The sequence below is a fragment of the Tenrec ecaudatus genome (genome assembly GCF_050624435.1).
Source record: "Tenrec ecaudatus isolate mTenEca1 chromosome 1 unlocalized genomic scaffold, mTenEca1.hap1 SUPER_1_unloc_14, whole genome shotgun sequence".
In the NCBI taxonomy this organism is placed as follows: Eukaryota; Metazoa; Chordata; class Mammalia; order Afrosoricida; family Tenrecidae; genus Tenrec; species Tenrec ecaudatus.
The window spans coordinates 3,132,294-3,145,045 of record NW_027457554.1 but is presented as its reverse complement, the minus strand read 5'-3'; positions in this window follow the sequence as shown (position 1 = coordinate 3,145,045).

Sequence of the window (12,752 nt, the reverse complement as noted above, 5' to 3'; positions counted from 1 at the left end):
CTTCACCCCAATGTATGGCTGAGTGACGCCCATGTTGGGCACAGAGTGAGAGTCAGGGCAGGAGTGACTGCTCAGTACCCCTGTGTCCAGGATGAGGCTTCACCCCAGCCATTCATCCCATTCATGAACTGGACCCCATGGGAGAGTGCGTGGAGGTGGGCAATTACAGCGGAGATGGTGCCCCAGGATGTCTCCACTGGTGGAGGGTGGTGGGCTCAGGGGTGCTGCACATTCTGGGGGGTGGGAGTAGGGGGGAACAGGGGCTCCTGCTTGCACATGAGAGAGAGAGAGAGAGAGAGAGAGAGAGAGAGAGAGAGAGAGAGAGAGAGAGAGCCTTGCCATGCCCTGCCTTCTCTGCCTCCACCTTCTGACCCCTGACTAGATTCTCTTCTCCCCTTGGAGGGCGACAGGGCCTGTGCCTTGGGAGAGCTGCAGGGGACTGTGACAGCAAGGGACAGGGAGGCAGCAGGCTGCCCATGAGCCAAGGTTGTTTTGGAGAGGGAAGAGGAGAAGCCAGGCCAAAGGGCACAGTTGCAGGAGGCCAAGTCCAGGCAAGCTTGCTGGGACTATGCCAAGAGAGGCTGCCCTAACCCCGTGCTGCTCCAGTAGGCAAGGCGTTCCGAGAGGGCCTGCTCTTCTCCGCAGACCAGCCAGCAGCAGGAAGCTGAAGGATCGCACGGGTCTGCAGATGTGTGTGTGTGCCCATGGACGCACACCACACAGACACACACACATGGATGGACATACCACAGGCATGTATACCATAAACACACCTGGATGAATACACACCACACCGATGGACACGCATCTACCAAAAACACGTGAACATCTATCACAGGTGCGCCCGCACACACACATGCACACATGGAAAGGCATGAGTACAGAGGGCTGAGCCCGTGGGTGGGACAGCCGTCAAGTCTGGGGAAGGGAGTGACATGGTCCAGAAGCTGCCCGGGGACCATGGGTTGCCTGGCGGGTGGGGGTGAGGCTTCTCTTAGTCCCAGGGCAGTGAGTGTCTGGTGCGGGAGGTGCAGAGCAGATGGGGACCCTGCTCCAGGAGCCCCGAGTGGGCCATGCGGGCATGTCCACATCCAGTCACACCACCACTGTCCTGAGAGGTGAACTGGCTTTCTGTGTGCCCATATTGGGGGCCTGGGCCACGTGTTCCAGGGAGCAACTTGTGCAGCCTGGAGCTTGGGACCGCTTACTTAAGCTGAGAGGCCCTGTCGGACGACCTTCAGAAAAGCTCAGCCTTTGAGTTCTGGGCTTCTGGCTTCAGGGCACGGTGAGGGCAGCTGCTGGTTCTGGCCCAGCTGCAAGCAGCCTCGCTGTACCTGGCCCTTCTGGGGACTCCAGATAGCACTGGGGAAACTGGGTGCACCGAGAGGCTGGGTTACTTGCTAGAGACCACAGCTAATTAGCAGTGGAGTTGAGACCCGATATGGCCCTCACCATAAAAAGGAAGTGTTTTCTGCCCTGGTGACCCTTGGCCTTCCCTGAGGTCAAGGGTGACCATAGCAGCCACATGAAGAGTTCAGAAGCAGGGCACAGTGACTGCCTCAACCTCCCCACTCTCCCCCCGCCGGGGCTCTTCCAGTCTTGGCCTAGTGCCTCTATTGCTGGGGAGCAGGCTGGAGAGTCCCCCACCCCTGCAGGGCCCACAACCTTCCTAGCAGTGCCAGCGGATCTGAGAAGGCACAGCCTGGAAATGTGTGGCCAGGCTCCCTGGAAATGGTCCCATTGAAGATCTGGAGAGCAGACCGATTGTTTTCCTTTGATTGTGTTACAGACACCTTACAGGAGAGAAGGACATTTATAGATCACTGTCTACAGTTTCTGACCTTCAAAGCACTCAAATCATTGCCATCGAGTCGATTTCTATCATGGAGGCCCTGTAGGACAGCACACGACGGCCCCTGCGGCTCTCTGAGGCTGTCACTACGGGAGCAGACAGCCGAGCCGCATCTTTCTGATGGGTTTCAGGCCACTGACCTTGCCACGAGCAGAAGCCCGGGGCATGCCTTTTTCTGACCTTGGGTTTGACTAATATATACATATATATATATATAAATACACACATATAATGCACATATATATATGAATTTTAATATAGAGGGTTTTTGTTTTAAGTGAAAACATGCAGAGCAGTTTAACAATTTCTACACATTTTGTTTGCAGCCCTCATAATATAACACAGCACTCTTCTTGCCTCCTCCCTGGCCCCTCCCTCCCTCCTGAACTTTGAGGGCAAATGTTCCCCTTTGTTCTGGGAAGCAAGTGCCTCACAGGTGCCATGCGTTCACTTTATCAGCTCGACTGTTGCTTGGGCAGGGGTGATTCCCGGAGATGGGCTCTGTTTTGGATTTGAAGGGCCCTGGTTCGGGGATCCAGTAGTCCCTGTCAAACTTGTAATGCCCTCTCTTCATGAAGTCGACTTCCATTGGCTTTCAAGCTGTGCACAAGTTGCCAGTTTGAGCTCAACCAGAGCAGTTTGAGGCGGTGGCTGGGCACCATCTAACTCTCCTGGTCTCCAGGACAATGATGGAGGGCTGTGGTGTTGGTGGTCCGTTAGTCCTGTGGACTGCTTTGCTTCAGTTTTTGATTTTCTTCACTCGTCTGCTCCATATGGGGAGAGAGGGGATCCTAGTTGCTAGAGGTGGCTTTGCAATGGAGACAAACATTTTATACTAAAGTGAGATTCTTAGGTGACATTTGTGTGACTGCAGAGCCCCTGCTCATCTTCCTCCGTGCTCACCCTAGCTGACCACCTTCCTGCCTCAGAGGATGGGGCACTCCCTCTGCCCATCCACCCTCAGGTCCTCACTTTCAGTCCCACAGGATCCTGTGATATCAACCCGCCCCCAGCCTACACAAGGATTACAAACCCTCGCTCCACTCAGATTCTCTGTAGCTAGTGTCACCTCCCCTGTGTTCCTCAGAGTGTGCTCTGCACCCATGAGATTATTGATTGGTTTCCACCCATAGTGACCCTCTGTGTCCCACAGGGCTTGCTCTGAGGGCAGCTCTCAGATGGGGAAACCAGGAGGAGGAGGGGAGGGAGCAGTTGGGCAGAAGACGCTGTGATGGACCCCACAGAGCCAGACTGCCCACGGAGGACAGGACCCTGCGGCTATTTCCTCGAAGGGGTGCCCCTCAGGGCGGATCAATGCTCTGAGGACTCCACCGCAGGTTGAGGCCCCTCGACCCCTCCTCAGTCCCGCCCTCCACACCCTCACCTACATCTGGAGCTGGGTGAGCTTCTCCTCCTGGGCCGCCAGCTGCCTTTCCAAGTCCTGGTGCCAGGCATGTGGCCCTCTACTGTGATCACCCCACAGTCAGGGTCTAGCAGGAGGTCCTCTCAGGAGGCCAGCCAGACCTCAGCCTGACCAAGCATTCCCCGAAGCTCCTCCTGGTCCTGGCTCACCAGGCAGTGCTCCTGGTGAAGGGCCCAGGTCGTCCGGAGCTCCTGCAGCTGCCTGTTCAGCTCCCGGAGACGCTGTGACCTGGGGGGCAGAGGGCTGTTGGGAGGGGCGCAGAGTGTCACCTGGGTGGGGCAGGACTGGGTTACCGTGGAGCAGGGAGAAGCAGGAAAGGGGGCTCTGGCCACGCACCACCCTGGCCCTAGCCCTCAGCGCGCACATCTCTGGGGCTATGACGTGGCTGGTGTCCAGCAGCTGCTACCCCGCCGGTCACACTGCCTGGGCTCTCAGGCAGAGCTCCTGCCCCAGTGTCTCCTTGGCCCCAGCTGGCCCTTCTGAGGATATAGACTAGTGCCTGCTTCGCTTGAGCCCGAGTGCTGGGTGGGGGACAGGGCATGGGAACAGGTCTTAGGGCCAGGAGGGCAGAACAGGGAGGAGGCAGGGAAGAGCTGGGTGCCCCCACCCTCATGGGACAGAGCGAGCCCCCATCCAGGTGGGGTGGCACATACAGCAGTTCCTGGCAGTGCCTGAGGAAGGCATGGCCATGGGCTGCCCACTCCAGCTGCTGGTCCTGCTCCCAGGCCTTCATGTCCAGGTGGCCCAGGCCTCCTGCACCTCAGCCAGCTGCCCGGCCAGGCCCTCCTGGACCGCAGGGTGTACCTGAATGGCCTCCATCCCCATCTGAACCACCACCTCATCCACAGCCACCAGCTCCCTCTGCAGCTGGCAAAGAGCAGGCTGAATGCTTCTCCACCCAGGACTCTGCAGGCCATCCTGGCTGTACCCCAGCCTAGGTCAAGCCCAGGCTCGTCACCCCCCATCGCAGAGGGGGCAGGGGCAGGCTGCAGTACTGCCTGAGATCAGCTGGGGGCGAGGGCTCCTCATCCATCCATTGCCTACAAAGAGGGGTTCACGCGGAGGGCGGAAAGGGACTGGGGCCCTCCCTGCAAGAGGCGGTGCTGGCGCTGCAGGACCTCCACAGACGCCAGGTCGTGGCCAAGGACAGCACCCTCCACCAGGACCACCTTCTGCATGTGGCCCCACAGCTCGAGCGCCGCCTTGTGGAAGTCGAGGGCACAGCGGGAAGGAGGGCCAGCAACTTTCTCCCTGAGAACAGGGCCACCTCCTTTTGAGCAAAGACTGTGGCTTGGGGATTTGTGGGGCGTTAACACGGAGGGAAATAGGACGAAGACTCTATTCCCTAACTTATAACAGTGAGAATCTGGAAAGCTGGTGTTCCACGGTAGGAAAGCCTCTACTTTGGTAAGTTAGAGGTAAAGTCCAAGTACATTATCCTACTTTAAAAATCATTCTCACGGATTCTCCGTTAACAGCTAGGCTGCCTTAACGTGAGCACATGGCGGATTGTATCTCTGTGTAGAAGCAGATGTGATCCTTTTGCCCTCTCTTCCCACCGTGACACCCAGCCCCCTTTGTAGCTTCCCCCAATGCAGGTATTAGCTTTCCTCACCTTGGTGAGCTCAAGTACAGGGGCCTTACGATAGATATCACCCACCTTGTGACCCATGTCACTACTGAAGAGGTGTGTCTCCAGGCTCCCTATACACGTCCCAAGATAGCAAAGGTTCCACTTCTCCCAGTTCCACGTGGTCCATCAAGAGGAGCTGAAGTGAGAATGCCTAATAAAACATGTCTGACTCTGTATTGTATTCTCTCGCCCCTGTCTTTCCTGTCCTCTGTGACTTTACTGTGACCTTTACCTATTATAATCGCTGTACATTCGCACCTTCTGGCCCTTTGGTGGTTAGAAGATGGTTTCCTCTGATCACAGCAGGTTCCTGATGAGACCCAGGGGCCACAGGCAGGGCCCGAGGGAGGAAAGGGTCTGGACACGCATGTTGGGTGGAAGGCAAAAATATGGGGAGCCCTGAGCACATGAGGACGGCGGCTCAGGGAGCGAGTGGGCTGCCTGTCAGGGGGTCTGCCTGTAGCACCTCCAACAGTCAGTGTGGAGAGGGCTGGCCCCGTGGCCACCCAGCCCCAGGATTTCGGTTGCAGGACCTGTCAGGTGCTCAGTGCACTGAGACACCAGATCCCGAGAAAGGAGGGTGTGGGGAGGGGAGGCAGGGAGCTCTAAGAGTGGCGGTCAGCAAGAAGACCAGCAGGGCCTGTGCCCCCAACGAAACTGCGGCCTGTGCTCAGGGAGCATTGGGAGAGTCCACTTCGTGCTCCTGCCACAAGGGGTGACCTGCGCTGAAGGACTCCAAACTGGGGGCAGGAAGGAGCGTGGTTGGACGGGGAAGGCTGATTGATGCTGGGAGCTGGAGTCAGCCATGCCCCTTCATACACACATGCACACACGAGAATACACACAGAAGTACGCATGCACACACCCACATGCCCACCCCTACACATGAGCACACACACACACGCACACACACGCACACACATCTGGGGTAGGCCCCTGCGTCCCGAGCCCCTTGGCTGTCGCTGGCCTGTCCCTCTCGGCACCCACCTCTGTGCGGGCTTTCATTGCCTTGTCCAGCCTCACCCATGTGGCCTCAACCCAGCTCCTGTGGACTTGACTCTGGGCCATGGAGCTGGGGGAGTCGAGTTCCAGGGCACCTGCCAGCTCCCTCAGAGCCTGCACCCTGGCAGCCCCACACTCTGCCCTTTCTCCCGGAAGACCTTGAACTTCTGTTCCAGCATCTGCAAAGGTGGGGCTGGAGAGGGTCAATGTGGATAGGGTTCAGGCAGCTCCTAAAACTCACGAAAGGGCCAGCTGGCCCCAACAGCTCCCACATCCCTCAGCCCTGGTTCTAGAACTCCGCAGGGCATCTCCTGCCCCCTAAGCCCACCCAGCATCTACCCTACCCTCCGTTCCTCCATCCACTTTCCCGGCACGACTCACTTCCACACCCTCAAGGTCCTGCCCACAGTCCTGGGAGTCGGCAGTGGCCACCTTGCTGTACAGCCAGGCGTGGAGGAGCAGGGCTTCTCCCTCCAGTTGGCACTACCCCTGGGCCTCCGCTGCCCATAGTCGTACTGCGTGGACCTCCCTCACCGCCCACAGCTGGACAGCACTGTGGGGCTGCATCAGGAAAGTCACAGGGGATTGCTGCCCTCTCCTCTCTGGCTGCCCACCCCCTGCTCTCTAGGTTTCCCACCCCCTGCCAACCTGTCTGAGTTCTGCAAATCCTCCAGGTGCCCGCAGAACCCTTTCAGCTCGCTCTGGGTGGCCTCCAACCATGGCATCAGGGTGCACGAGGCCCGTGTTCATGCCGTCCAGGGCACAGCCCTGCTCTGCCAGCCAGGATTCTGCCTCCAGGAGCTGGGGTGACAGCCGGGCGGGCCATGGCCTCCAACCTGGGTTTGCAGCTTTGAGAAGGAGTGCACCGGCCCACCTGGCTGCTCTTTAGAAGCCCGCCCCCTGTTTCTTTTTTATTTCCCACAGTTTACTCTGAAGGCAGTCTTGGTTCTCAGGAAGCAAGACAGCTCCTTCCCCGAGGTCCCCTGCAGCCCTGTGGCCTTTTCTTTTCCCTTTCCCACGAAGTTCTCCCGTGTCACAAGAACACGGTGATTCCAGCCAGACGGTTGTCCAGAGTGGCTTATCTGTTTCCCCACTGGACCTGGGTCTGCTGCCTCCTCCCAGCGGGGTTGGCAGGAGAGCTTTAAAAGGTGCTTCTGCCTAGGCCCCACCCCTGTAGATCCAGATTTTGTCTGGATTGGAGGCTGCATGTCCATATCTTTTCAAAGTTCCAGGACATTCGAATGCAATAACCGACTGAGAAGAGCCACCGGCTTAGAAGACACCCCCACACCCACTGCCATGGGGTCCATTCTGCCTCAGTAGGAAAGCAAAGCTAAAGGACACAGTGGGTCTCATCTCTGGACACGTGTGGAAGAGAGGCCTTGGAACAAGAGAGCGCTTAGAGGAGTTGCTAGGCACATCGAGAGTCTGGGTCCCACATAGGAGTCCCCTTGAGCCCTGGACACCAGGCAGACCCCCACTTTTCGTGCCCCTCACCTCTATCTATCTGCAGCTGCTGGGCCTCCTGAGCCTGCTGTAGCCTCAGCCTCTTTGCTCTGCCTCTGCGCACAGGCAGCGCATAGCGCTCTCCAGCTGCTGCACCTCAGCTGCCACCTCTTGGGTGGCAAAGTGCCAGCCTGCAGCTTGTGCCCTGTGTCCTCCACCATCCTGGCCAGGACCGGCTGTGCAGCTCTTGCTCCAAGTTCTGTGGAGTACGCAAGGTCTCCAGGGCTGCTATGTGAACAGGCCATTACTTGGGAGACTCCCATGAAGCCTTATGGGGCCCCATAGACATGGACCCTGTCTCCATGGTCAGCAAAGAGCCCAGGATGTCCCAAAGCCGGCTGAGGCAGAAGCTCCTCCTTGGGCCCCACATTGTGTCTTCTCGTAGTCTCTAGTGGTCACTCAGGGCCCTGTGCTTGCTCCCTGCTGGGGTAGACACCCTCCCCTCTGATCCTGGAGTGGGCTGGCACCTGGTGCTGCTGCTGCAGGTACTGCACCTCGCTCAGACTCTGGCCGTTGTCCTGGGCTGTGGCCAGGGCCAGTTTTTCCTGCACCCAAGCCTGTTCCTCATCAGTGTCCCTAAAGTACTGGGAAAGGAGGCTCCGGGCCTCAGGGCTCCCGCAGGCTCTCTAGCTTGCTGTCAGTGTGGGGGGTGGGGGTGAGGGATGGGGGTGGGGGGGTCAGGGTGTGGTGGTGGTGCAGGGTTGACAGTCTTAAGGTGAGCTCCTCATGCTGGTCACAGGAGTGCTGGGAGTGGGTGTGCTCGGGACAGGGGTGGGATTCCTGCAGGAAAGGAGGAGGGGGCACAGGCAGATCTACTTCTGAAGCAGCAGCCGGGCAGGATCCTCCACGTTGAGGCTGAGCCCTTCAGGAATGAAGGCCCAGGCCCGGGCCAGCAGGCTCCGTGCCCTTTGAGCATGCTCAGCCACTGCTGCCTCCACGTCTGCCTGTGCCCCCAGGAGATCATCCACCCAAGGACGGTCCTATCCACTGCCAGGGACACGCAGCTCCCCCTGCACAGGATGCAGCCAGCTCTCCAGCTCCCAGATGCTCCCCCGTACGCAGGGCCCGAGAAGGACGTGGGGTGAGCAGTGGGCAATGGGCAACCTGGGGTCCCATCCATCCTGGCCCAGGGCGTGCACAGTCCTACCTTGCAGGCCTCCTGGAGCGTGGCCTCTTTCCTCTTACAGTTGGCCCTCAGCTCGCCCCAGAGATGCTGCAGTTCCTGTAGCCTCGCCTGGAAGGTCTATGAGGCCCAGTGGCCCCCCCCTGCAGGCCCCTCTGTCCCTCCTGCAGCCACAGTGGGCACACAGACCTCCTCCAGCCACCAGCCTTGTGGCTGTAGGTCTGGGCACTAGCTTGTAAGCTTCGTGCCCCCCTCTATGTAATGGGCACAACAATGGATTATTTTGTTTCAAGGAGAGAAACCATATACAGTCCTGAGTGGGGTCCACCTTTTGTAGATGGGAATAGAGACACTTAAAAAAGAAGGGAAAAAAAAAGGATTGACCTCCAGTCCCTTCACCGGCAGGGACAAATGCTCTGGTCTCACTGTGTCCCCTAAAAACCTCATGTCAAAACGTTTTCTTTTAAATTATGGACATCACTGCATTATAGTTACGACAGCCAAAGGTGGAAGCCGCCTTTGAGTCCGTGGACAGATGGATGGACCAAGTCAGTGAGTTCGAGTTCTAGAATGGAGTGGTGTCTTTCATTAAAATAGGGGGATAAATGTCAGGTCACAAATGAACCTTGGAAAGACATGCTGGGAATGAAATAAATAAAATTCCCAACTCACTGCCATCCAGTCAACTCTGTCTCATGGTGACCCTAAAGGGCAGAGTGGAACTGCCCCCATGGGGTCCGGGGATGGTAACTCTTTACAGACATAGAAAGCTTCATCTTTCTCACAAGGCGCAGCTGGTGGACTTGAACTGCCGGTCTTGCAGATCACAGTCCAATTTGTAACTACTACGCCAGCAGGGCTGCTGGTAAGGACATAAGGCAGACACAAAAGAACAGGTGTCAGACCGAGTCAAGTAGAGAAAGGGTGAGCACAGGCAAAGGCACAGAGGCAGGCAGATCAGAGATATAGGGGTTCACGGTGGCACCCTTGGGCGGGTTAGTGCCCTGTGACCCCGCTACCCATTTATTTATTATTATTATTACTTTTTCTTTCCTCACCTCTTTTTATCTGTCTACCATGTGTATCCCTGAATTTGGTCTGGTCCCTGCCATATTACCTGGTCCTCACCCCAGGAATGTTCATACAGTAGCTTTTCCCCTATGTCCCTTTTGCATTGTTTTTAAAGCTTACCTCCGTGGACTCAATGTGTACTTGTCCTTTTGTGCTTGTTTTACTTCGCTTAGCATGCTTTCATCTCGTTCTTCCCATGCAGTGATGTGCTTCAAACTTTCATCACTACTTTTTAGCGATGCGTAGTACTCCATTGTATGTATGTACCACAGTTTTTTCCTCCCCACTGAAAAAGAAGTCTTTATTCTGATCCCACCAGCTGTACCATCTGTTATGCGCCTCCTCCTTGGCAATCCGGTCTTTCTTGAGTGGTCCCATGAAAGCTTTTTTCTCTTCCACGGTCTGGAAATGGCCATGGCCCAACTTGGAGGTGGTGTCAATGAACTTGAGGTCGATCTTCTCCAGGGCACGGCGCTTGTTCTGCACCAGCAGGGACTTGTGCAGAGTGAGCACTCGCTTCTTGGTGCCCACCATGCAGCCCTTGAGCATGACAAAGTCATTGATCACTTCCCCGTAGTGGACAAAGTCGCCCAGGGGGTGGATGCTCTTGTCAGAGAGATTGTAGTCGGTGGAGGCGTTGTTTGATAAGCTTGCCATCCTTGACGAGGTAGCCCTGGCCAATCTTATAGATCTTCCTTTTGATCTCTGTGCAGTGGTGGTAGCCTTTGTGCACAGCGCGGGCCATCGAGAAGGCCACACGGGCGGCATGCCAGGCCCCGATACAAGCCACCTTGTGCAACCCTCGGTGGGTCTTTCGGGGCATCTTCTTGGTGTGCCAACGACTGGTGACCCCTTTGTAGCCTTTGCCCTTGGTCACCCCCGTGACGTCGATCATTTCATCCTGCCTGAACACCTGGTTCACTGGCACCAGCTTCTCTCGGGCCCAGTCCAGCTTCTCAGCCATGGAGCGAGCCCCCGTTCACCTGCATCTCCGTCAGGTGGAGCAGGAGCGTCTGGGTGTGGGCGATGGCGCACATGACTGGGCAGGACTTCTTCATGCTGCTAAAGTCTTTCTCAAGCTGCTTCTTACCCTCGTCATCCTGCCACTTCTTGCAGTACTTGGTGAAAGCCTTCTTCTTCGACTTGTGCCAGTTCTTGTAGAACCGTCGCTTGCACTCGTCGTCACTGATGTGTTCCGCAAAGACCGTCTTGAAGGTCCGGAGGCCGCGAGGTGTCTCCACATAGCCCACGATGCCCACTACCACCATGGGAGGGGTCTCCATGATGGTCACGGCCTCCACCACTTCCTTCTTGTTCACCTTGGAGCCTGGCCTGTCGACCTCGCGCACAATGTGGGTCATGCCGGCCTTGTAGCCCAGGAAGGCCGTCAAGTGGACCGGCTTGGAGGCGTCATCCTTGGGGAAGCTCTTCACCTTCCCGCCGTGCCGGCTGGTGCGCTTCTGAGGCAGGAAGCCTAGAGACCCATGCTGGGGCTCCGAGAGCTTCCGGTGTGACATTACATCGTTGATCCCCACTTGTAGAGGTACACCAGCTTTTTAATCCAATTGTCAGGTGATGGAAATTTGGGTTGTTTCCAATTCCTTGCAATTGTGAACTGTGCCACAATGAACATTGGAGCACAGATGTCTGACCTTGGTTTGTTTCTTGCCCAGTAAGGGTGCGGGGGTTGTTGGGTCATATGGTAACTCTATTTCCATCTGTTTTAGATATCGCCAGTAGACCTCTTTCTTACACACATATGAGTCTCCCTGCATTTGTTTCACGGATGATGTTTCTGGGTCATTGTGTGGTCGTGGTCTATTTTAAGACTTGATCGATGTTTTCTTTACATTGTTTGTCCTGAAGGTCTCTTTAGTACCCTAAAACAAGGAGTCAAGGAGATGCATGGGACTTGATTGCTGAAGGGGGGCAGGAGTGAAGAAATGGACACAAAGGGTGTCCATACCACTTCTGGGCTCTGCTCTGGAGCTGTTGCCAGCTGTCCATAAACTGTTGGCACCTGTGGCCGAGGCTGTGGGCTGACCCCAGGCTTCTCTGGCAGAGGAGGGCTGCCTTCTGCTCCGGGATATGGGGGATGTACGGAGGCTGAGGAAGGGGATCAGGTTGTGCTCAAGAGGCCCCTGGCATGGGAGTATACTGGCTTAGCTTTTCCTCTGCAGGGTCCCACAGAAGAGGTCCCCTGGCCTGGCCCCGATGCTAGACCCAGTGGCATACCTGCCACTGAACTTGGAGGAGGCCCATCTGCTGTTCCAAGGCCTCGTGTCTGTACAGCAGCCACTCCATGCTCTCCAGAGCCTTCCCAAGGTCCAGGACTCTAGCAAGGGCACCCTGTGGAGGACGGGCACATTACAGGCTTGGCCTCTGCCCTTCTGCCCAGGGTTCTCTTCGATCCTTTCTTCCTGGCTGGTCTAGGCCTTGGCCTCGGGCAGGTGACAGAGTCTGATTAGTGTCTGCACAGTGACACTGCGGGTGTTGGGGACAAGGCTGCTGGATGGAAAACCAGTACCTAGCAGGGGTCCCAGGTCTTCCTGTCAATTCCTTTCCTGCCTCCCTTCCATGGGGTCTCTGTCGCATAGGCCAGGTGTTTCTGAAACCGCATCAGCTTCTCTTTGTGGTCCCCAAGAGGGACAGGCTATTCCAGCTGCTGGCCCCACCCCTGGATCCAGTCGCCGTCCTGTGTGATGGTGGGGACATGAGTGCCCTGATGTTCATACTGTCTTGGCACCAAGCGGTGACCCTGTCTACCCTTCGGGCTGTGCCAAGGAGTGAAATGCTGACCAGGCTCAGGGACAGCACAATAATTTTTCTTTCACCCAAGATGACAGGGCCCAGGCCCATCAATCTTCAGATCTAGGAAGTGGCTGGGCAGGAGCCATGGGTGGGTTCTCATGTGGAGGGTGCCCCTCACCCACCCCTGGGGCCCTGTCTACTCTACCCATCAGAATGACGGGTCTGAGAATCAAGGGCCCTGGACTCCAGTCCTAGCTTTGCCCCTCGAAAAGCCATTAAACTCTCCACATCTGGTTCCACCGCAGGCCGCCCCTTGGCCCCTAGTGGGGCTGAAGGTCACTTGTAAAGGTAAAATGGGGTTCAGGTGGGGTGCCCTCTGACCTGGCTAGCA